The sequence below is a fragment of the Passer montanus genome, unplaced genomic scaffold (genome assembly GCF_014805655.1).
Source record: "Passer montanus isolate IOZ18808 unplaced genomic scaffold, ASM1480565v1 scaffold5, whole genome shotgun sequence".
In the NCBI taxonomy this organism is placed as follows: domain Eukaryota; kingdom Metazoa; phylum Chordata; class Aves; order Passeriformes; family Passeridae; genus Passer; species Passer montanus.
The window spans coordinates 485,532-509,623 of NW_024369929.1; the positions used below are offsets into that span (position 1 = coordinate 485,532).

At 49.6% G+C, this 24,092-nt stretch overlaps 1 long non-coding RNA gene across 1 annotated transcript in view; it reads right to left on the bottom strand.

Annotated features, from left to right (window-relative positions):
* Positions 1-3,762: 3,762 nt before the first annotated feature.
* Positions 3,763-24,092, bottom strand: part of LOC120508831 — an 83,486-nt gene continuing 63,156 nt past the window's right edge. Inside the window, exons 6-7 of the long non-coding RNA XR_005629099.1 lie at positions 5,600-5,698; positions 3,763-4,657 (exon numbers count right to left, since the gene is read on the bottom strand). This is a non-coding gene — a long non-coding RNA (uncharacterized LOC120508831). The remainder of the gene's footprint in view (positions 4,658-5,599; positions 5,699-24,092) is intronic.

Here is a 24,092-nt window from a genome sequence, read left to right on the forward strand (position 1 = left end):
CCCTGCTCACCTCAGCTCTGCTGCAGCTCCACGGCTGGGGGACAGGCTGTGTCCCGAGGAGCTCCCCATGCAAAGGGCACAGCTGGAGCTGGGCACTGCCAGCAGGGGCACAGGCAGGCAATGACTGTCCCGAGCCCACCGAGCGAGCCGGTGACCAAACCTGCCCAGAGCCTGCTGCCCAGGCAGGACTGGCTCTCTTTCATGTGCTAACACCAATTTAGTCCAGAGGCTTCCCAGTCCAGCACTTCCCAGTGACTATAAATGCACGTGGAGTTTTTAAAGAATTACAGGGTAATGGTACCTGAATGGGTGTCGAGGTGCACTTTGCTGGCCTTTTATTCTTCTTTATAACAAAGAATTCAAAGCTTTAGTGGGAGAGTTGGCAGTAAGCTCAGGAGATGGGGAGACTTCTGAGGATGATTTCCCAGATTCTGGGAGTGACTACAGTACAAATAATGTTGGAAAAGAAAGGAATTGACTCAGCAGGAGGCAAAAGGGAACAAGTGGAAGAGTAACTCTGCTCTGGAAAGCTGCGAGGAGAATATGACACAAAGCAGAAAAGAGAAATAAGGCCCAAAAAAAGAAATCTAACGTGTATTTCAGAGGGATTCCTTCTGACAACCTGACAGTCCAAAAAGTGCTGAGTGCCATTCTCAGGAAACTGGGCCTTACACGAAGTCCAGGGAATTTTGGCCCAAAACAACAAAGAGATGCTTTTGCTCAGAGCTCATTCCCATCCTCCCCAACAGTGCACGGGCTCTCTCCAGTCCCCCCTGGCTCAATCTAAGCAGTGTGAAAGTGTGAAAATGCTCCTGACATTACACCCTCCTTTCCCAGGCAAAATTAATGCTTGAAGCAACACTGATCTAAACACATAATTAAACCCCCTCTAGCCCACCTACCTAATAAACTAATTTCCAGATGCCAATTAACCTCCAAGGTTATTACTGGGGATTACAGATCTGCCTAGAACTCCTCGTGTCAGGATGCAGGGAGCCCACTTGTTCTGCAAGTGTCAGGTCATGGGGACCACCTTAACCTTGGATCCCTGTCCAGCTACCACAGTCCTGGGAATAAAGTTAATAACTTTCTGGCATTTTCTCCCTCTCTAAGAAATGGAGAAAGTGTTATCTCTTCCTCCTCATAATTTTTCCTTGTATTTTGAGTCCCCAGACATCTGTACTTTGTTAAAGCACTGCCCATTTCAGAGGCTTTTTCCAGGACTGGATGAACTCTGGTAATAGATATCCAAGCTGCTTTGTACATTTAGTAGTCCCTAAATGTCTGGTTTGGAGTCTGTTCCAGATTCTAATCATGTTACATTAAGGTTCAGGGACTCAGTAACCTCTCCCCTCCCAATCCCCAAGAAAAACAGAAACAACAGCCCTTCAACCCCAGCTCAAGCACAAACCTCCCCAAAACCCCAGCCCAGAACCATCTTTCATCAGTCTCTGTTTTCCATGAATCCTGGCTCCACAGGACGTGCAGTCTCCCTGTCCAAGGCAAGAACACCCATGACACGACTCAGGACTTTCTCCTGACAGAACAAGGTGCAGAGGCTGCTCATGGCCAGCCCATTAAGGGGCTGTTTAAGCCTCTCCAACCTTTCTGGAGCCTCGCTGGCCTGTGAGAGTTTTGGGCTGCTCCATTGTTCCACGTTGGTTTTCATTCCTCATTTCTGTCACACCTGATGCCATGTGGTTTGTAGAAATCCCTCTGGGCTCAATAAACTGCGGAACTGAGCCTCCTTATTCTGCTTTTTTCTTTCACTTGTGGGGACTCTGCTCTGGGTTTCTTTTTCCTCTGTCCAGCTGAAAATTTTCAGGTAACTTTTGGGAATTTCATACTGGTGAAGTTTCTCCCAAGTTTGCTGAGTTTCAGAAGGAATTCCAGGGAAGGGAAGAATGGCAGGAAAACAGCAGGATACCTCTTTAGAAACAAAGACTTGTGCAAAAGTGCTGCTGGAAATCTTGTTTTCATCACCCACAAATTCCCTGATGATGGAAAACGTCCCCCACTTTCCCATCTTCTCCCATTTGCTGCAAGTTCTGACAGGAACAGCTTCTGCTGGGAAGAGCTGACTGTGCCAGAATGGGAGAGCTGCTGTTCTACACCGCCCTCCCCTCCCCAGATCCCCACATTTCAGCCCAGAAAATGGAAATTGCTCTGTGTTTACCAACCCTCCTGCTCCTTCCTGCTCCACCAGGACCTCTGTGCCTGAGCCAGGTCTCTGCTGTTTACAAGCCCATCTGCTGCTGTTGCTTTTCCTCACCTCAAGTTTGAATGCTCTGTTCAGGATTTCACTCACCATTGTGTTGGGAACTGCAGAGAGAAGCCGAAGATTTCAGGTGGGAAGTGAGCAGCAGGGAGGGAGGAATGCAAATCTGTTCTCATCTAAAGAACCCTCAAAATAATTAAAAAAAAAAAAAGAAAGAACCAGATGAAAGAGGAAATTCCAAATGTTTTCAGCAGCACAGTCATTGCAAGGAGAGTTTGTCTCATTTTTGTGAGAATTTGAACATTTAGAACAGAAGGGGAAAAGCACAAGTGTTCCAATGGCTGTTGCCCTGAAATTACCCTGGTCCCTCTGGTCTCTGCAGATTAGTCTCTATAGGAGCTTCAAGCCTCCACTTTGCCCAAACCTGTCAAAAGTGGGTTGAGAGCTCTCCATGTCGTGTAACTCAAGGCCACATCTCTCCAGGAGTAAAGGGGAGACCCTTGGGAGTCACAGAGAGACTGGAGATGTCTGTGTCTGCCCAGAGGCCCCTGTGAGCAGCAGAGCTGCTGCCCTCCTGCCCAAGCCTGCCCGAGGGGCTCTCTCTCCAGAGGCTGAGAGATTCAAGCTCTCTCCTATCCCTCCCTTTGCCAGCAGGGAAGCACAGTGTGGAACAAGCCTGGGCAGGTGCTCAGACACCAGCAGGCTCCTGCCAGGAGCAGAGATGGGAAGCAGCCAGGCTGTGGCTCATGCTGTGCTCCTGGACACGGTGTGGCTGCAGTGGGAACCAGTGACCCCCCCAGCTCTGCTGGGCCTGAGTTCTGTCTGCTCCCAGTCCATGCTGGTGCCTGGATTGGAAGAGAAGACAGAAATTGTTTTCCTGGACCCTTCTCAGAGTCAGTGAGAATCAGGAGAACCCAAAGAGCTGAACTGCCCTGACCAGAAAACATCGGTGACCAAGGTGTCTGCTCCAGCCCTTCCTGGGCTCTACTCCTGCAGTTGTGAACTCAGCCAAGAACTGGCTAAAGGGAGCAGCATTTGGAACAGGCTCTGCTGTGCCCTGAGCTTTGGGAGGCCCAGCCTGCCCAGACCCACCTGCCATTCCAGGTGGGAGAGCAGACATGGCAGGTTACAGAACAAACATCCACGGGAAGGTCACACTGTGTGTGTGGACAATGACCAAGAAGGAGCAGGAAGAACTGGGAAGTGGAGAGGATGGATTCTCAGGAAGGAAAAGCCCACCAGAGGTTCCTTCTGACTGTCCCTCTGTGCTGCAGGAGCACAGTGGATCAGCTGCACCAGTTCTCAGCCAGGAATGTGCCTGGTTTAGGGAAGAACACACTGTCCTACTTGGCAGCTTCCTGGCCCTGCCCTACCAGCTCAGCACAATGCACAGATCCCATCCCAAGGCTGAGGCTGTTGGGACAGGAAACTCCCAGGAGGGCAGGAGGCCCCTGCTGTGGCCAGGGCAGCTGCTGTGCTCCGACCTGGAACCCAGGATAACACTCAGGATAACATTCCCTTCCATCTGCAATGCCTATGGCCCTTCCCCAAAGGATGTGTGTGTTTGGATCATCTCCCTTTGAGGACTTCACCGTGCAGAGCAAGGCCTGAAGAGCCCAGAACTGCTCAGAGGTGCTGAGTGAGTGCTGGTTCAGCTTCCCCAGCCCAGAGCACTCATGGAAACTGCTGGATTTACAGACATGCTCCCAATGGAGCCAGCAAGGTGCTGGGATGCCCTGGAAATGCAGTGCTGAGCAGGTGAGGGCAGAAAGACTGAAATTAGACTTTGCAAGAAGTTCCTGCCCCGTTCACTCCCAGAAATGTCCTCTTTGAGCTGAGCTGTTCCTGGGAATAGCTGTGTCTAACACCAGGCAGTGCTGCAGCTCCAGGGCCTGGAGCAGGACCTCTGGAGCACACATGCTCTTCATTAATGCTAATCCAGGAGCAGGAGTGATCCGAGAGCAGAACCTCCGAGGGGACTGAGAACACAGACACCGCCTCACGGAGCTGCGCTGCAGGGCGGGATCCAACCTGAACGTCCTCCAAAACGCACTCAGATCTGGTTGCTCTGGTTTGGCCTCGACTCCAGCAGGACAGAAGGAGCTCAGGGAGATGGTGAGAGAGGGGAGAAGGAAGAAAGGAAACCAGTCTGCTCCCTGTGCTCCCCAAAAAGCAGCCTTTCACTGCTGGGGCTCTCAGCGTGCACTACGAACTTGCCTCCCTTCCCTCGCTCCCACTTACATTGTTCACTTTCCTGCAAATTGTTTCCACATTCTGTATAAATAACCCCGGTGCCAGCGAGGGGGAGGGGAGGCGCAGGGAAGGGGTGGAGGAAATCCATGGCTTTGTTACTTTGGAAAAAGAAGGTGGAGGATGGAGAGGAGCGGTTGGAGCCCTGGCAGACGGAGCACAGAGTTGCCATCGCGCTCGCGTTCAGACCTGGAGGAAGAAGAGTAAACAAGGAGGAGATTATATATAATTATAGACAATCATGTTGCCGGGGATAAACAGGAATCAAAAGCACAGAGGCACTGGAGTCTGGCACATCCCCAAGCACGGAACAGAAGCCAGCCAGCGAGAGGCACTGCGGCAGGAACGCGCTTCCCTTTGGGCCTGCTTTCACTTAGCTCGGGGGCTGGGGGGTTTTTTCCTCTCTTTTTGGCTGGAGGCATTCCCCCATAAAGAGAGGAGCCCATCCAATGGGGAACAGAAGCTAAAATGAAGTCAGCAGAATTCTTGTCTGTGACATTCACCGATTACCCTGTGAGAAACGTCAGAAACATTTGGAAAAGATACAGCCCACAGAGGTCAGCAGGAACAACAACAACAGGAATTTCTGGAAAAAATGGCTTTAGAGACACTCCAGAATCTGTGCCTGAGTGTTCTGTGGGCAACTCCTCTTTGGCAGGACACAGAGGGGGAGCTGGAGATGAGGGTGGCACTCGGGTCCTGCTTGTGGCTCCCAAGGATCCAGGGTTTGCTTAATGGGGAAATGGTGAACAAAGCCATGGAGAAAACCTGAAACAACAGCAGATGGGCCATAAGGGCTGTGCTGTGGGTTTTTAAACGAGGACTTGGGGGAATTTAACAAAGGAAAAAGAAAAGAAGCCTCCTTCATTCCCTGGAAGGCTCTTGAGAGTCAGAGGGAAGGTGACAAACAAAGGACAGCAACCACCCGATGGTGACAGGAGGAGATTGTTTAGCGAGGCAGTGTGAAGAGCTCTCTCCCAGGCACTGTTTTCAATCCAAATAGCTCACAGCCTGCTGAATTCTTAAGCCATTTTGCTGATCTCTCAGCTGTTCTTCATTGAGAACACAGGCAGATACTTCAAAGCAAAAAAGCAGAGAGGAAAAATAAATATATATAAGAAACAACCAGACCTGTGTTTAGAATCTGCATAAGACCAGAGGAGGCAGGGAATGCTCACAGGCTTCTTCACCTTCTCTCTTTCAGTACAGGTGCTCCAAGTGTCCTTTATCCTAAAGAAAGAAAATGGATTTTTTAAAGGGAAATGACATTTACTCTCTGAGAACAGTGTCACAGTTTGGTGGATGATATTATTTGGCTATCTGGATGTAGGATTGCATATTTTCTGTGCATTCATCATTATGGGCATCCTTCCTCTGGGATTTCTTCTGCTGAAAAATCCTTCCCCAGAGGATGTACCTGTGTGTGTGCCCATGTGTGCAGTGAGAGATCTCTCTGCTGGCCACGTAGAAACTGTTTGGGTATCACAGACAAGTGATGAAACAGGAGTCATGTTCCTCTCACAACTGCTGGAAAGAGCTCAGAAAAAGCAGAGGGCATGGACTTGGAAAAGACAGTAAAGGGTTAAAAAGGTATTTGGAGTCCAGGTCTTATCTACTCTAAATTTACATCGACTCTGTGAGGTAATATTTAAGCAATCTCCTCCCATGCCAAGTTACAACAGCTTCTTCCAAATATCCCAGACAGTGAACAGAACCAAGACTAAAAAAAAAAAAGATAAAACAAGGATAGCAAAAATAGCCAAGCACATCCTTTCCCACGTGCCCCTGTGCAAAGTGGGGCACAAACAGTGCCAGGACTCAGCCTGCTGGTGAGAGGGTGCCTCTGGACAGGCTGCAGCCTCTCCACTTTCTCTTTCATTTGTACCTGACCAAGAAGGGAGAAGGACACAGACCTGACCAAGAAGGGAGAAGGACACAGAGCTTTTGTCCCGATGTTCTGGCAAAACTGAAATGAGGTTACTGATCTCCTGCAAGCACAAATGAGCATCAATCACCAAACACTCATCAAAGCACAAAACACAGTCCCTTGGTGTTGTTAGACAGCAAGAATTAAGAGTTTATCAAGCTGGAAAGAGCAGATCCTCGAGGGAGAATGGATTTCATAAGCAAGCAGCAAATCCTTCTCCAGGCGCCTTGGTGCAACTTTGGCAGTGAGGAAATCAAAAGAGCTCCCACCTAAAGAGAAACACACAGGAGTGTTCCCAGCAGGCATCTTAGGAAAAGCCCTTGGCGGGAGAAAGTGTCAATCCTGCCTCGCCTCCTCCAGCTTTCCTGAAGCAAAGAGGGAAAAAAGACAGGGGGAAATGAAACAGAGGAGGATATTTGCATTGCTGCTTATTTTTACCCTGCAAAACAAATCTGTGTGTGCTGGAGGAATGGTTTGCACTGGCTTGCCACAAGAACTCTGCAGCTGGGGCAGTCAGTGGGACAGCCTGGCTTAGGACAGGCTGGAGGCAGCAAGAGCTGCCTGGCACATCCACAGAGGGGCATCCCCAGAGCTCTGCCAGGCCCAGGGCTGCCACAGAAGCTGCTGAAGGTTGGCAGAGTGAAACTCAGCTGTATCTCACCCTGCTAATCCCATTTTGGAGACTGGAACTTGGCCATGGGGAATGAAAATATGACTGAAGCATTTCTTCATTCCAAGTTTGCCTGGCTGCCTTGGAGTCCCACCTCTGGAAAATCCAAAGATAAAGGGACAGAGCAATTAGGGTTTTCTCGTGGTGCTGGAAATCCTTGTATTCCCAGCCCTAGGACACTGTTATGTCCTAAAGTGTCCAAGTGCACAGTAACTGCACAGAGATGGGGGATTGCTCTGAGGCTGCAGCATCACGCACTGCACCTTTAGTCACCAGTGACCTCTCCATGGCCCCACTTCCCTAGCCAGGTGCTCAGGAGGCAGATGTTTAAACCTGCCATCCAGAAAATGTGTTTCCCTGTCACTGTTCATGTGCTGACACTCCTTATGCAGCCACTTTGGAAATAAATATTCCCATTTTTATGAACATGGGCAGGGATGAGCTCAACCCTCTAGGCCAGAGCTGCTGGGCACAGGCAACTTCCAACACATGCCTGTAATGAAGTAGAGAGATGCTCAGGGGAACCCAACATTTTGTTTAATGAAAAAAAGCCCTGCTTCAAGCTTCTGAAGGGTTATTATAAGCTGTGGCAAGATGAAACTCAAGACATAAGTCTCTTTGTATTTAATAATACATGGGATCGATTTTTTCCTGTGGAGAAACTTCAATGAACACCTTTTTTTTTGTTTAAATCTTTTGTTGCGGGTATTGATTATTCATTGAAAATCTAAACCCCAAAGATGTGACCAAATGATTTCACAAAAAAGGTCTGATTTCTGCTCCAAAGCAGGCATTTCCAAGCAGTGACAACCCTTTTGCTGTACAGATATTGCAGCGCTGACGGTGAGGTTATAATTAGCCCATACAAATGTGTACACAAAAGTACATAACTGCATTTCAGGGCAAACTACTCACCCCCTAAAGGAAAAATGCAGCTACAATACACACCAGAGAAATGCAGCAAGCATTCTGATCTTAGCAGGTAATTAAAGCAGATTAATAAAGTCAATTTATTACCGAAGTGTCCCCAGAAAGGCCCCCTTGAAGAGCTGTGACATCCTGCTGAGGAGGCACACTCCCTGCCTTTACTGTTAAATCACTTTGGCACAGAGACGGTCCAGCAGCAATGACTCAAACACCTGTGTTTCTACACCTGATGCAACACGAGGGTGCCATCCATCCTTTTCAATATGTATTTATGCTTCTTTAACCTCGCGGATCTCCTCCTCAACGCTGGCTGCACTGCGGGGCTGGTGGGATTTATTCTCCGAGCTGGAGGGGGGGTGGAGCAGATTGAGACGCACATGAGACAGGAGGAGGCAGAGGGAGAAAAGAAAGGAAAAAGATCAATTAACGACCTGATCCCGGGGACAAACCAGCACATTTGTGGTCCCTAAAGTCCCCTCAAGTCGGTCATGGGCGTAAGTGCTGGGGAGGGACGCGGTGCTCTGTGACAGAGCCCAATTCCAGCGGCCGGGCACGAGTCTCCAGATCACAATAAGGCAGCTTGAAGGTGACAGATTTCATTGTTGAAGGTGATAAAATTCCACGTGGCGCGCTGCAAAACAAGGGCTGGAGCTGCGCCCGCGGAGAGGAGGGAGCGGCGCCGAGGCAGCGCGGCGGGGGGAGCGGCAGCCTGCTCTGCGGCCGGGAAAGGCCCGGAGCAGCGCCCGGGGCCCGCGGGGACAGACAGGGCTGCCCTGGCCCGACACAGCCCAGGGGCTCCGGTGGCCAGTGCCTGGCACTGCGCCCGAGCGGAGCCGGCCCGGGATGGCACCGGGAACCGCGGGGAGGAGGGGAGAGAGAGGGAGAGAGGGAGAGGGAAAAGAAGGAGAGGGAGAGAGAAAGGGAGAGGAGAGGGAGAGAGAAAGAGAAAGGGAGAAGGAGAAGAAAGGGAGAGGGAGAAGAAAAGAAAAAAAGAAAAAAGAAAGAAAAGAAAAGAAAAGAAAAGAAAAGAAAAGAAAAGAAAAGAAAAGAAAAGAAAAGAAAAGAAAAGAAAAGAAAAGAAAAGAAAAGAAAAGAAAAGAAAAGAAAAGAAAAGAAAAGAAAAGAAAAGAAAAGAAAAGAAAAGAAAAGAAAAGAAAAGAAAAGAAGAGAAGGAGAGGGAAAAGGAAAAGGAAAAGGAAAAGGAAAAGGAAAAGGAAAAGGAAAAGGAAAAGGAAAAGGAAAAGGAAAAGGAAAAGGAAAAGGAAAAGGAAAAGGAAAAGGAAAAGGCAGCCAGGCAGGGTCCTGCAGGATGCACACTGGCCACTGCACCTTCTCCGTGCTCCTTGCAGCTGCTCTCCCCCAGTTCCCTCCCATCTCCTGTGGGAGTTACACCAGCACAGGTTTGTCATGAACAAGGTGTCCCAAAAGCTTCAGGATTTGTTTCCAAAATAACCCCCGATGCTGTTACACAGCTGAAACACCCATCCAGCAAAAGCCTGACCACTGCTGTCATTAACACATGCCCACTTTGCTGAGAAACTGGGCAAGAGCTGGGCAGGGACAGGTGCTGACTCCCTGGCTGGACACTGCCCCAGCCAGACTGCTTTGAAATGCAGGAAAGACTCAGTGGCAGAGATGTGAAAACAACAGGAAAATCAAAGCCTGAGACTAAAGGAGCAATTAAACCAGCCTCAGAATATATTTGAGTCAAATCAATCCACACAAGAATTGCAGTCACGGTGTGCTGGTGCCCACACTTCTCCCTCCCTCCCTCTTCATTTCCCTCTCCCTCCCTCCCTCCCTCCCTCCCTCCCCAACCCAGGCTGAGATCCAGCCTCACTGTCTGCTTCATCAGAATATGCACAAAGTGCAGTGACAACGCATCTCCTAAGATGCTTTATCAGTTTTTCAAAGTCCCAGTTCATCCTCCTCTTGCAGATCCATTTACATATTGATGTATTTATTCCCCTCTCTCCAGGCAGGCCCCATGAGATGAAACTATTTTATTTACAAAGACATTGGGGCTGCAGCTTCTAACAATTAAGTCAGCCAAGATGGGACTTTGCTGGTGCTCCCAGATTGAAGTGTGAACAGAGGAATCAGCCTCGTCAGCGATTTGGGAGCAGCCAGGGGGCCACTGGCACAACCCCATCCTAGAAACCACTCAATAGCTGCTGCAACTGGGAAAAATGAATTGGGGTGGTGGGAGGCACCAGTGTGCACAAGGGAGAGATAATGAGGCAACAGCAGGAGAGATGAATAAAACCAGGAGGAGAAACTTTGCCAACAGGGCTCACCTTCAAAGGTTGGTGCTCCAGAATGGTTTGTGCCCCCTGGGAACTCACAGGCTCCTGGGAGCTGCCCCTGCTCCATCTCCCCGCTCCACAGCAGGCACACAAGGCTCCAGCAGTGTTCCTGTTGGCTCCTGTGCCTCCCACAGGTGAAATACATCCACCAGAGCACCTCAGGCTCCTTAAACACCAGAGCTGAAAAACACCTGCCTATTCAGGCCTGTATAAATCTGGCACACTATTGCCTCTCCCTGACAGCAACTTCATCCAGCGCCAGCGTTCTTCCCAGCATCTCTGACATTTCAGAATTATATTTAGAGACCTGGATGGGAATTTAATTTTGAAGTTTTCCACGGCACCCTGTCATATAAATATTCCTCAGTGCCTGCCGTCGGGGTGTCGGCGCGGAGCGAGCCCGTGCCACTGCCTCTAATTAAACAGGCCCAAGGAAAGGCACTAAAGAGGGCTGGAACCATCTTAAAAGTCAGCACGTGTCTCCCTATTAATGCTACCCTGATCTTTTGCATAGCGCTATCGCCAGGCTAATTAATCACCGGTGTGAGCTCGAGCATTAATTGGAACAATGAATCATTTTTTTTGTCTGTTCCTGGCCACTTCTAGCCTATAGGAATGCAGCTACTGCCATTACTTTAATAATTATTATAAATATAAAGCCAGCAGCACGCACTACATTTGGTAGGCATTAAAAAAGACGTGGTATTTGGCCTGGAGCATTAACAATCTGGTGCATGTTCAGGGGAGTGATGGATGCAGCTCGCTGACAGTCCAGAAATGTGCTCCCTGAATCACCTGAACTCAGGACACTTTATGAAGGTGCTGGGGAAAGCACAGGTTTCAGGGATCCAGTGTCTGGATGAACACGCCTCGGCAGGTCCTGGCCACTCGTGGCTTGTTGGGACTTCCATGGCGCCCAGGGATGGAAACATCTCCATGAAGTGCACAAGGGAGCAGCTGCTGACCCAGCTGTTCCAAGGGATCAGATGATAAATGTATGGAATGACTCAGGTGCACCCTGCATCCTGCCCAGGAAAAGCACCTGCATGCACAGTGCCCAGCTGGGAGGTGGCAGTGGCAGCTCAGGCACTGGGATCAGGACTCACCTCCAGTGTCAGGCTGGCAGAAGCACTTCAGCTGCTGGGAAACACAAAGCCACAAGGATGAGAACAGAACTTTTCAGGGAGGAAACAAAAGCTAAAATGTGAACAGCTATAAACCCCCAATTTGTCACCCAGAGGACAGCAAGTATTTCCTTTCCTTGCCAGCCTGGAGGCTGGGGAGAAGCAGAAGTGGCTGAAGGAGAGCTCAAGGTGAGGCCCGTTATTTACTGCTGCTGATGAATAAGCAAACCCCCACATCATGCTTTCCTGCAGGACAGGAAAAGCTCTGGAGTGTTTAGCAGGCTGGGCAGTTGTTCTTTTCCCCCTCCTGGGGTGTGTTTTACATGCTCTTCCAGCGAGACGCAGTCCCACTATTAATTGTTCACACACATAAAACACATGGAATTCTCCTCCACCCCCACTCAGACCCAGCAGACCAAGTGGGGGAGGGCTGGAAAAGTCACCTACCGAGACAGAGGTGGGGGGAATAATGTAAAAAAGATCCAAAAGGATTTGTGTTGGTTTTTTTAAAAATGCAATATACTTCTCTGCTCCAGTTTAAAAGCACAGGCTTGTTTGAACTTCCTAGGGAAGGCGGGAGCACGGGGCAGGAATTGGCAGGCTCCGATCTGGCTGCTTTTCCTTATTATGAGAAAATCCACTCTGGTCTTGTGCGAGGGTATGAATTCTTCATCTCATATTGTGTTTGCACAGAAGCGTGAAATACATCCCGAGCACTGGTGCCGTCCCCAGAGCACAATGCGAGAACAACGAGGGCACTGAGAACGGGGCCGCTGCTCGCCCGGGGCCCGGGCTCTGCCCTGCATCCAGCACATCCACGGCACTGAAAAGGACACCCCAGGCACGTATTTCCTCCCCAGGGCTCGGGGGCCCGGGGCTGTGAGCTGCCATCCCTGTGGGAAGCTCCAACCCTCCTTTCCGTAAGCGTTCCCCCCGCTGCCGCTGAATCACCAAATAATCAGGAGACCCGTGGGAAGGGAATTAAAGGGTGGTTATCACGCTGCCGTGTTCTGCTCACTTTATTTGTTTTAAATGACCATGAAAGCAAAGGGGGGGAAAAGAAAACACACAAGTGGAAACTTAATTGAGCTGCTGAAATGTCTTCAAAGGAGCATTCTGGGCTGGATTGCGATGCCTCGGCTCCCAGTGGTGGCATTTGCTCACATGAGTGGGCAGCTGATGAGGCAGTTTGGGACCTCTCTCTGAGTGAGCTGTGTCTTCTGCTGCAGGTTTGGAGCAGGATGGGCACAGACACCCAGCTCTGGGGGCCTGGGGACACTGCATGTCCCAGAAAGGGCAGGATGGCAGCGGGCTGCAGGTACCTGGCATTGCTTTGGGCTACAAGGGTCTGAGTCCTTGTTTCACTGGCAGGATTTATATTTATATATGAATATCTATGTTGGGATACAACTTTTCCCTCCTGGAGCCAAAGACCATCTGCCCTGGCTCCACTTCTGGGCAGGAAGAAAGGGGAACCCACTCCACTCATCACAGGCACAAAGTGCAGACACAAGGTGACAAAATCACTTGAAGTCACAAAGTGGCCTTGGTTGGATGCTGTCTCAGGATGAAGGTTTGGGAAGCGTTTCCAGAGGGGCTGCAGAGCCCATGGAGGTTTTATGGTGCAGGAGGGCACATCAAAGAGCTGGGCAGCCACTGGTCTGGGACAGGAGCAGGATCAGAGGGACAGGAACAGTGCCACAGGAACAGAGGAGAACATGCCATGGAAGTGGCCAGCAGAAAAGGACCCAACTGTAGGACAGAGAAGAGGGAGGAACTGCCCTGACCAACTGGCTGGAGCTGGAATGCAGGAGAGGGGGCAAAGGAAAGCCAAGATGTGGAAAGGCAGGTCCCACAAACCAAGCCACCCACACCTGAGGGAGAAGACAGGGCGGGACCGTGTGGGAAAAGGGGGCTCAGGAGATCCAGTGTGGGAGCCCAGGGATCTGACAGGGAACCTGCTGGACCTGCTGGAGCAGCCACACTCCGGCTAATCTCCGAGTGGAACAGAACTTGCCTCTGGCTTGTTACACCCCGTTTTATTAGGAGTCCAATAGGCACTCAAGTAAATAAAAATGGGCTCCTCTCTGTTCAGTCTTCTACTGGATCTTAAAATCTTCTAACATGCAGGAAACTCTGTAGAAGATCCTTTGGGAAGGATCCCTGCATTCTCAGCTCTGAGTTCTGAGTCCTGTGCAAATCCAAACAAAGCAAATGGGAGGAGGGGGAGCTGAGCTGCTCTGCCTTTCTGTGTGCATCCCTTACACTGGCCCAGCACTGCTCAAAGGAATGGACCAGCTCCATTCTGATCCATTTGCCCAATCTCCTCCCTGTGCATGGGCCCACTCCAGCCCAGCAGCAGTTTTTGGGATGCCCTGTCTCCTGCTCAGTTCCTCCTGCCCCTATCTCCATGCCCCAGCTGTTTTGTCAGGTGCCTTCCAGTCCCAGGATCTCCCAGGAGCCTGCTGCTCTGAAATCCAGTGAGGAGGGGTACACATCCCACTTGTGCTGGGAAGATAATGAAAAGGGCAGCCAGGGATGGAAAGGGGGATGGAGACCTTCCTGCACACCTCCTGCTCCACTGGCTCTCACTAGGTCAGCACTTTCTGGGAATTACTGCGTTGCCAGATGTTGATTGGGCATCTGACAGGAGATGAATAAAGCCAATAAAGCTCTTATTTCTGGCTATAAAAACAATAATGAAAAGCAGACAGGGATGGGGGATACGTTGCCTAAAGCCTTCCTAGGCCACGCTGAGCTGACTATAGCAGACATTACCTTCAGCTGCCCTCCCTTCTTGTTCCCTCCTGCCTGTGTGCCATGAGCAACAGCCCTGAGATGGAGCACTTGGATGACACTGTGTACAGTCACAATTCCTCTATTCCTGTCCAAACTCCCCAGGCATGACCCTGCTCCAGAGCTGTGTGTGCTGAGCTGACCCCACAGTGAGATCAGGGCTGTGCACAGCAGGGCAGCTCCGGCACAGGCCAAGTCACCTCCTTTAAATAAAAATTCCTCTGCCTCCAGTGTAGCATGGGAGAGCTCCAGTTCCTGTGCCAAAGGCTGCCCAGGCCTCTCTCCCAGAGGCACAGCCCTGCCTGTGCTTTCAGCTCCTACACAGCTAAAGACCAAGGTCTGAATATCAACCACTTCCTTTGTGCTCTGCTGTACCAGCCAGGGGATATTTGGCCAGTTCTGAGATTCTGAGATGTATTTCTGCAGGGAAATTTGCTACACAGCTGCCAGCAGAAGAGCTGCCTCTATCCCTCCCTCCAACAGTGACACCTCTGCTCTTGGGAAGTGCTGCAAAAGGGGCAGATCACAGAATCAGAAAATCCCAGAATGCCAGACTGGTTTGGGTTGGATGAGTCCTTGAAGATCATTTCATCCCACTCCTGCTGTGGCAGGGACACCTTCCACTCTCCCAGGTTGCTCCAAGCCCCATCCAACCTGTCCCTGGACACTTCTAGGGATCCAGGGACAGCCACAGCTTCACTGAGCAACCAGTACCAGGGCCTGTCCACCCTCATAAGGAAGGCTCCCTCCCTAATGTCCCATCTAACCCTGCCCTCTGGAAGTGGGAAGCCAGATCCTACCATGCCCACACCTCCCAAGCCAGATTGGGCTGCAGATTTGGAGGGTGAAGGGGATATTTATAAGTAATTCCCTGGGTTCATAAGGGAGCTTATGAAATCAGCTCCCCATGAGAGGTCTTGAACAACCCACAAACCTGAGGGTTGGTGGCAAAGGTATCCTTTGTGGCAAAGGTATCATCCTGCCAGGCTGCCATTCAGGCGATGCTGGCACTGACCTGTGCACACCTGGCTCTGGATAAACCTGCAGATCCAGCTCAGCCCGTGGCACTCAGAGCTGCCCTGCTCCCCCTGGGATCCAGGCTGGCAACTGAAAAGAAACATCCCAAATGTGCATTAACACTGTTTTAGGGGTGGGCACCACCACTGGGACAATGTCCAGAACCACACAGACAATGTCCAGCCTGGCTGACACACGGCACAAAGCAGAGTTGCATGGCTGTGGTAAGCTGCAGCTCAGGCCTAGCTCTGACTCATAAAACCAGGAACAGGAGCTCTTCCCAAACAACAGCACATTAAACCCAGAAACTGCTGCAAGCCACATGGAAAACCTCCTGCTGGACCTCAGAAGGCCAAGGAGTCAATTCCTGGTCCAAAGGCCAGCGAGCTGCCTCAACACCACAGGGCATGGTCTGGTTACACTGGTGCAAACTCCTGCACCAGCAGGGACAAACACACCTATGCATTTAACATTTCTGTTTTCCCAGGCCTCAGCTGCCAGCATAATGGATTGGGAATGCACATTTGAAGTGAAAAGCATTCCTGGAAACTGGCTGTTCTTCAAAGGCATATTTACTGGATGTTCCAATAGCCACAACTCAATAAACATACAGCAATATTACACTGGTTAAAAATGTCTGGGATAAAAGAAGAGTGAAACTCCCATTGCCGTTTATTTAATATTTTTATCAATGATCTGAATGGCTCCATATAAATCCTTGTCATGGGAAAGTTTGCAGATGCCAAGGAGATTGGTGGGAGGGGAACAAGAAGCAGGACTGGGCTATCAATACACTGGGATCTGACGTGAGTGAGAGCTGGCCACATGCCAGTGAAACGTGATTTAAACAGTCAGACACAAGGTAAGAAATCTGAAACCACAAACTCAGGTTACACTCACAGGATGCTGCCTCAGAAAGGAAGAGTTTTGAAAAGGAACTTGGAGGACATTGGAGATTTGCCATAGCCCTAAAGCTGCCATAAAGGGGGACTGTGTTCCCTCAGTGCTGAGAAGGGACAATGGATGATCCCAGCAGGAAGGATTCCTTCTGGCACACAGCTCCAGGAACCTGCTGGAAGGCCATGACCAGGCTCTGTTCCTTCCTTAATGGATAAGGGGAAAATACAGGAGGAACTCCTCAAAGCCAAACACTGACTCTGGGGCTGGGAAATGGAAGGTGCCCGGCGTTCCTCTGAAGGAGCCCAAGGTGTCAGCTTGTCAAGGATGTGACTTATCAAGGATCACTGCTCCAGGCACTGATATGGGATGGCAGTTGGTGGGGAGGACTCTTGGGAACAATGATACCTTTTCCAAGACAATTGTAAATTTAACCTTGAAGTAAAGCCTAAGAGAAACAGCCATGGAACATGTCCAGCATTGGAAGAGCTCCCCAGGGCACCAGGTGAAATGACGAGGTTGGGTGTTTTCCAGAAGGGGTTCTTTAACTCATCTCCGGGAGAAATTATACAGGGGGTTGGTTACACTATGGAATCCCTGGATTACTATACTGGAGTCTAGTCCTTGCACAAACTGTTTGGAGCAAGTGCCTCTCTGTATTTGAAGGAATGGAGGAAGCCTGTGGAATGGCTCAGGCAGCCTGGAAGACTTTTCCTGGCTGCCTCAAACTCTACACAAGGGGATACTTCTGCTTAAGCTTTACATACTGTAAGTTATAGGGCTGTCTCTTCCCAAATTAAGCAAACAGAGATTCCCTCCTGCTGAGCTGAAAATCTCAGTATCAGTTTCTCCAGTCCTCAACAAATCCTCACCAGTCTGGCTCTGGAGAAAATGCATAAAGAACCCCCGTCTGCTCTGAGTTCCAGCTGGGGAGCTGCACGGATATCAGCGAGGTTTCAGGGTGTAACAGAGCAGAAACCAGCTCAGCATGCTCATCTTCTCAAGCTAAGTCTGTCCTTCTGTTTCCATAGATTAGCTCTTCCCTGCATTCCCCCTGCACAGGATGCCAGCCTGGCCAGGGCAGCAGCGAGCCGCGAACAGCAGGAGGTCCTGCTTCATCCAGCACCAGCTCCCACATCCCCAACAGTGGCAGCTTTTGTTCTCCTGCTTCGTGCTGATCTCTCCAGCCCGACTTACATTCCTCCTTCAGGGCCCCCTTCAAAAGTTACTCCACAAAACATGATCCTGCTTTTCTATTTCAAATCCAGACCTGGCATCGGAGCAGAAATAAAAAGCGATCCATCATGGCACTGATGCACAAAGGTCTTTTTCCATCTCTGCTTTGCTGAACTGTCACAAGCTGCTGTGTGGATACACAGGGAACACGTGGACTCGGGGAGGGGGATACCAGGAGTGTATTTCCTGGATAAAAAAGTGAATGCATTGAGTAAAGTGATCTTACCTGCACAGCTTCCTGCCAAAACAAGCTGTGAGCTTGTGGCAATGGGTGAACTCCACTTCTCACTGCTCACATTTAGTGCTGTGTCCCACTTGCCCTGTGTCTTGGCTCCTAAATCCCACATCACCAGTGGCAACTTTTCCACCATAGACCAGATCCTTGGTGGAGTACCAGGTGCAAGTGTTCTCAGCAGATCCAAGTCTGCCCAGACAGTGCCATCCCTTCCCTTGGGAGCCACAGCGATTCTGATCACAAAACAAGCAACTTCCTGACTGGGAGCTATTGCTTCCCTGGAACAACAGCATTTCAGAGTGAATGTGTTATCAAAACAATAAACCAGGCTGTGCATGTCCTGATTAACTTTCATCTGCTGTTTCCAGGAAGGAGGAGCTGCTCTGACAGCTCCCTGCACACCCCATGCCTGTGCTGGTGTTTGCTGTGTCTGGAGCAGGGCAGCCCCTTTGAGGGGACTCTCCTGACCTTACCAATTACCACAGTCAGGTCCAGCCTGCAGAACTGGAGTCATTTCAGCCACGGGAAGAGCCCCAGAGACCCACAGAACCCACACTGCTATTGAATGCTCCAAGCCATGGGGCCAGACCAAACCTATCCCAAGTAATTCCTCCCAAAACACAGACTGGACCAGCACTGGGCATTTCACTCCCCAAATCTGTGCATATTTCACCTTCCTAGTGCAGGTTGCACCTCTAGGAAGCCTCTCTGCCCCTGCTTGTCTCCCTGCAGGACCTCGTGGTGCTTCCCAGACAGCTAACACAGCCCAATTAGCTAAATCTCCCCCCTTCCACTCTGTTCTGGTTTAGCTAAACAAGATTCCCATTAGCAGGAGAGGGAAGGTGCTATGATTGCAGCTCACAGTTTATCCACAGTTGTCAAGAGCAGCTCATCCCTGGAAGTGTTCCAGGCCAGGTTGGAGCAACCTGCTCTAGTGGAAAGTGTCCCTGCCCATAGCAGGGGTTGGGACTGGATGGGCTTTAAGGTCCCTCCAAGCCTCACAGTCAGTGATTCCATGATTATCCTCCTGTCTGTGAGTGAGTGCAGCCTGCAGAGGCCCATGCCATGGGAGCTTGGCTTGGACCATCAAACCCTCAGACCTCTCCAACTCATTGTCAGGCTCTGAATAAAAGAAAATCTAAATAATCTAACAAAAATCTAAATAAAATTCAGGCTCTGAATAAAAGAAAATCCAGAGCTGAGGTTCAGGAAGGGAACTGTATGTTCTCATGCTGGAGGCCCTGAAGGAAGTAGAGGTAAATTCCCATAAAGAAATTACCAGGATCATTAAGGATTAATAATTATCTTTGCATCTGATAAGCTATTGGAGCTTTAATTTCCTGCAAGGTTTTTGTGAGCTGTTGTGTGTACAACAAATTGTGAGTGAGCTCAGCCTGGCGTGTGCGGGCTCCGATGACAGCCTGGCTGAGATGTGCTCAGCCACCAGTTATTTTCCAATTAATGTGGAGCTGTGGTGTGATGAGTAATCGTGCACAGAGAGGGAATCTTAATTTGCCTGCCCTTAGAACAGGTTACTGGGATTTCTAATGGGTGGCAAACAATTGCAATTCCTAACTAACCAAAATAACAGGGCCCTGGCCGGTGTCAGGTCTAATTTCACCAAATGCCAGGATTGTTACATTCTCCTGTGGTGGTGGATTTTGAACTGGCACCAGGAGTGAGTTATTCCCACTCCATGGGGATTTCAGATTTCATCTTTGCTTCTATCTTTGATTTATTTTCTGGGTTGGATGTTAATATTTTTGCCCTTCTGCTAATATAAGGGTTGCAGTTCAGTGTCTCAGTGGTGAAGGAATCAGGAGTGTGGCACCTGGGTGTGCTGGAAGTGTGATTGGGTGCCTTTAGACACTTCCACTGGCTCAGAAACACTGGTGTTCTCCCCCTTTGCAGAAATCTCAGTTCAAAAGCATCACTCTTCTCCCAGAAATGAATTCTGCCTCAGGAGCTGATTTAAATCAGAGACCAAAATAGAGGAAAAACCACTTTCCTGTTATTTTCACTCTTCCCCTGCTCAGAATCTCATGCGACAAATCAGCTGCTACTTACAGAACATCTTCCCAAGACTGAGCTTTTTTCCTGGAGAGGCTGCAAGAGGAGGGCACATCCCTCTGCCACTGCAGCAGCACAGGCAGCACACCACTCTGGAAGCTGCTCCCAGTTACCTTCTCTCAACCATACTGGGCAAACATTTATGGTGAGAGTGACTTAAGGAGCCAAAAAATTTCAAAATTGAGGAAAACTTTCTCCATGTCCTGCAGGTGATTTCTCTTCCCTCACTCTCGCAGTACAAACCTCCCCATCTCCACCTAAAAACCCCAGTTTGTACCTCCAGCTCTGCAACTGCCACGGAGCATCTTGGTCCAGTCAGGATCATGTTTTCAGTCTCCCTGCATAATTCAGCAAGATTTTACTGCCAGAAAGTAATTTCTCTGCAAAGAAAGACCAGTAAGTCTTGCCTGATCCCTTTAGCTCTGTGTAACTGCAAATTTAATGACCTACACGCTGCCATGTCCTGTAAATCTTTAATAAAAATATTAAAGAGCCCCAGCAGAGGATCTGCTGCTCAGCCCCCTCCTCACTGACACTCACCCTGAGCTCTGCGCCTTTTTCCCTTTTGATTTTACCCTTTTCAATAATAGATTATTTTAACCTACATTTAGGGAGTTTGGACCATAATCCATCAGGCAAAATTTTCTTAAAGCCTCATGGACAACCAGGTAGATTTACACTATCTAGCCTGATAGTTATTTCATTAGCATAAGTGATCAAATTAGTCTGACATGATTTACCTGCAATATATCCATACTGACTCACTCCTATTACAGTAAATTTATACATCCTAAAAAAACCCCTGAGCTGCAGACTAACTGTAAATGAACATTTTAGAAGGACATTCCTCTGGAATCTCTGCCTCCTGTTATTATTTCTGTTGGGATGGAGCATGGCCATTGTGGGGTTGTTTTGGGAATGGGCTGGACTAAAAGTGAGCCAGAAGGTACAGGAACAAGTGGAGGCATGAAAGAACTATCACTGCAGAGAGGGCAGCCACAGACAAGGATTCTTAACTTTCACAGAGAGACACAGCACAAGGAATCAAGCCTGGCACAAGACACTCAAAGTGGGATTTATCTGATTTTCTGCAGACTCTGATGAAGCACCTTGGGCAAGAGAGAGAAGAGCAGATCCACCTGGGAGCTTCCAACCACAGACCCACCACTGCCTTCTAATAAAACTACCAAAGCCCACCTCCCCAAGAAACAAAACAGCTATTGCATGGCCAAACTATCTGTTTCTTACAGTTCCTTTCCCCTTGTGGTGGGCAATAATGACCTTTCCTGAAGGGTTTGGGCACAGCTGAATGCAGCTGCCAGGCTCCAGGAGCAGCCCCAGCCTGCAGGGATTGCTGCTGGCACAGCACTCGGGCACTCACTGAGGCCTGGGGTGCAATTCCAGCTCTGCTCCTGTCCTCTTGTGCCACCTTTAGGCACAGCACCTTCCTCCCAGAGCTGGCTTCCCTCCCACCTCGAGCCTGCCTTGGTTAAACCTGAACTCTCCAGAGGACAGAGCAGCTCGGGTATAACCCTGAATCCTCTGGGCAAAAATCTGCTTCCAACTCTTTCAGTCAAAGCAGAGACTTTTCTTTCATTTTGCTGCTGGCTGAACATTCAGTTGAGATTCCTCACACAGGATTTAAAGACAGGAGAGGAAGGAGAGAGACTTTTTATATAGGCAGGTAGTGGCAGGGCAAGGGGAGTAGTTTTGAACTGCCAGAGTGCAGGGATGGATGGGGTATGGGGAAGAAATTGTCCCCTGTGAGGGTGGGCAGGCCCTGGCACAGGGTGCCCAGAGCAGCTGTGGCTGCCCCTGCATCCCTGGCAGTGCCCAAGGCCAGGCTGGATGGGTTTGGAGCAGCCTGGGATGGTGGAAGGCATCCCTGCACATGGCAGGGGTGGAATGGGGTGAGCTTTAAGGTCCTTTCCAGTCCAAACCATTCTGGTATTCCATAACTTGGGACCTTAACCACATAACACTGGTAAATTAAATTTTGTCTAGGGAAGAATTTTGATATCAAAGGATGCTCCCAAAGGCACACTCCACATGCAGCTACTGGGTAACCTGTGTTACCACCTGAATCATTAAATTACATTTTAATTTCAACCCTGTTCTCCAAGACAATGAAGACACATTCAACATCGTGTGAGGGCAAAGTCAGTCAAGTAGTTTTTAAATAGTCACAGTTGAGAGGTAAAACAAAGGTCCAGTCATTAAAGCATTGGAAAATTGGGTCTTTTTCACTACATAATCCTCTGTCAAGCCTCCCCACTCAGTGGTTGGCACAGTAAAATAATATAGCCAGAGATGATATTTTTTTCCTCCTACATAAACGCTCATTTAGTTTCTCAAGGGAAAGAAAAACCTTTTCAAGCTCTTAAGAGTTTAAAGAGAAATAAAGTTAAGTGTGACAGTCACTGAGGCATTTCCAGCCTGCTGTGTTGGATCAAGGGATGAGTTTTGTCCTTGAGGAAGAACAGGCACCAGTGAGGATTCATCTCTGACCAGCCAGCAAAATTCAGTGTAACTCAGGCTGGTCCTTAAGCACCGTTGACTTCAAAAGGTTTTAAGCACATATTTAAAATTATGGGAGGCTTTGATAACCTGGGACCTTGCTAAATCCAAGGATCTCTCTAGGAAAGGAGGAGATACTGTCTCCAAGCACAGGACACACAGGGCACTCCAGGTAACCCCTGAATTAGCACATAATCTGTGTCCTACCAAGAAATCTGAGTCTCTTTTCCATGAGCATCATCAGCATCATGGCAGTGCTGCAGGAACCTTCTCCTTAATTACATGGGATCTCTGGAGCAACCACACACTGTGTAATTAGTCCCAAAATTAAGTATTTCAGTAACTTGCATTTAGCAAGTAGTACTGCCATCCTGATTGCCAGCCAGTGTTCAGCCACCATGAAAAAATGTTCTTTTTACACAGGAAAACAGATTTTTCCTGCTTCTAAGATGCTGTAGATTGGAGAATTTTTCCAGGCTTTATTAACATCAAGTCCTGTGTCCTTACAGATCTCAGGGTCAGCACTGACAAGGGAGCTTATCAGGCAGAATGATCTCTGGAGCAGGTTCCCAGCTGGATTAAACACTGCTGTGAATGGAGGAAATCAACCCAAAAAAATAACAGGGAAAATGACAGCCTTTCTGCCGTTTGACAGAGATCTTGCTTTTCCCTTTTCTCCCTTGTACACGTTCATAATTTTGTAGACAGGTAATTACATGTCTGATGTAAAGACCACCCCTCCTAGTTCAGGCTTCAAAGCTGGCAGAATTCAGTTGCAATTTCATCGTAGAAATCACAGATCCAGCAGAAATGCAGCTGGGGTGGAGGTGGAAGATCTCACTTCCAGTCGAGGTATTCAAGTGGGAGACAGGGAATCAGCCACAGAGCTGCTGCTCTTGCCTTTACCTTCACCCTCCAAGCACAGGGGAGACCTGGAGGAATGCAGAGGTGAGCTCAGCTCTCCCCCAGGACAGGGACCCAGGCCACCCCAGCTCCCAGCTGAGCAGGACTGCACCCAGCCTGCTCTCAGGAAGGAGAAATAAGTGGGGTGAACCAAGATCACCCTAAACCTGAGCCTGTTTCCTACAGCCAGCTCAGCATCCCAGCCCTGCCATTCCCACCTCTCCCACCCTGGCTGTGGCAGGGGCAGAGCCAGCTCAGTCTGCCCAGCCTCCCTGCCCAGACATGCCCTTCCTTCCCCACGGAGCCCCACAGCCACATTTCCTTGGACTGAAAAGCTTCTGGCAGACCATGGCTGGCAGCCACGTGGGCCAGTGAGCACATGTTATTTGGGGAGGGCAGGAGTGAGGAACACCTCGGAATTTAGGGCATGGTAGCCCAATTCCAGCTTCCTCTGAAGCACGGAGTGGACTCTGCTCAGGAGAGGAGCTGGTGTAGAATTCAAAGTCATAGAACATTGTGAGCTGGAAGGGACCCATGAGGATCACTGAGTCCCTTAATTCAGTCACTCTTAAGTGAATGGTCCCTACAGGGGTCAAACCCACAACCCTGGCATTATTAGCACCTGCTCTGACCCAGTGAGCTAACCCCAGTGAAGCACCACAGGGAATTTCCACAAGGACACTGCCCAGAGACTCTGGTCTGTTGTCATGAGCTGGTCTGGGGGAGTCAGAGCAAGAGCTGCACTGCCAAGATCAGGTGTAAATGAACACATCAAACAAGCAGAGAAAAAAGGAGTGCAGTGAACAAACATTTGCTTTAACAGCAGCTTCCACTCACCTGGATCTTGTCAAAACACCTTTATCTCATAACCAGCACTGCTCAGCATCAGCGCCGTGCCATCCTAGCAGGGCAAACAAACCTTCCCACAAGATGTGGAGATAAAGGGGAAGAATAAAAACAGCTTCACTGGTTTGCTAGTGACAGGATGGCCGGTGGAGA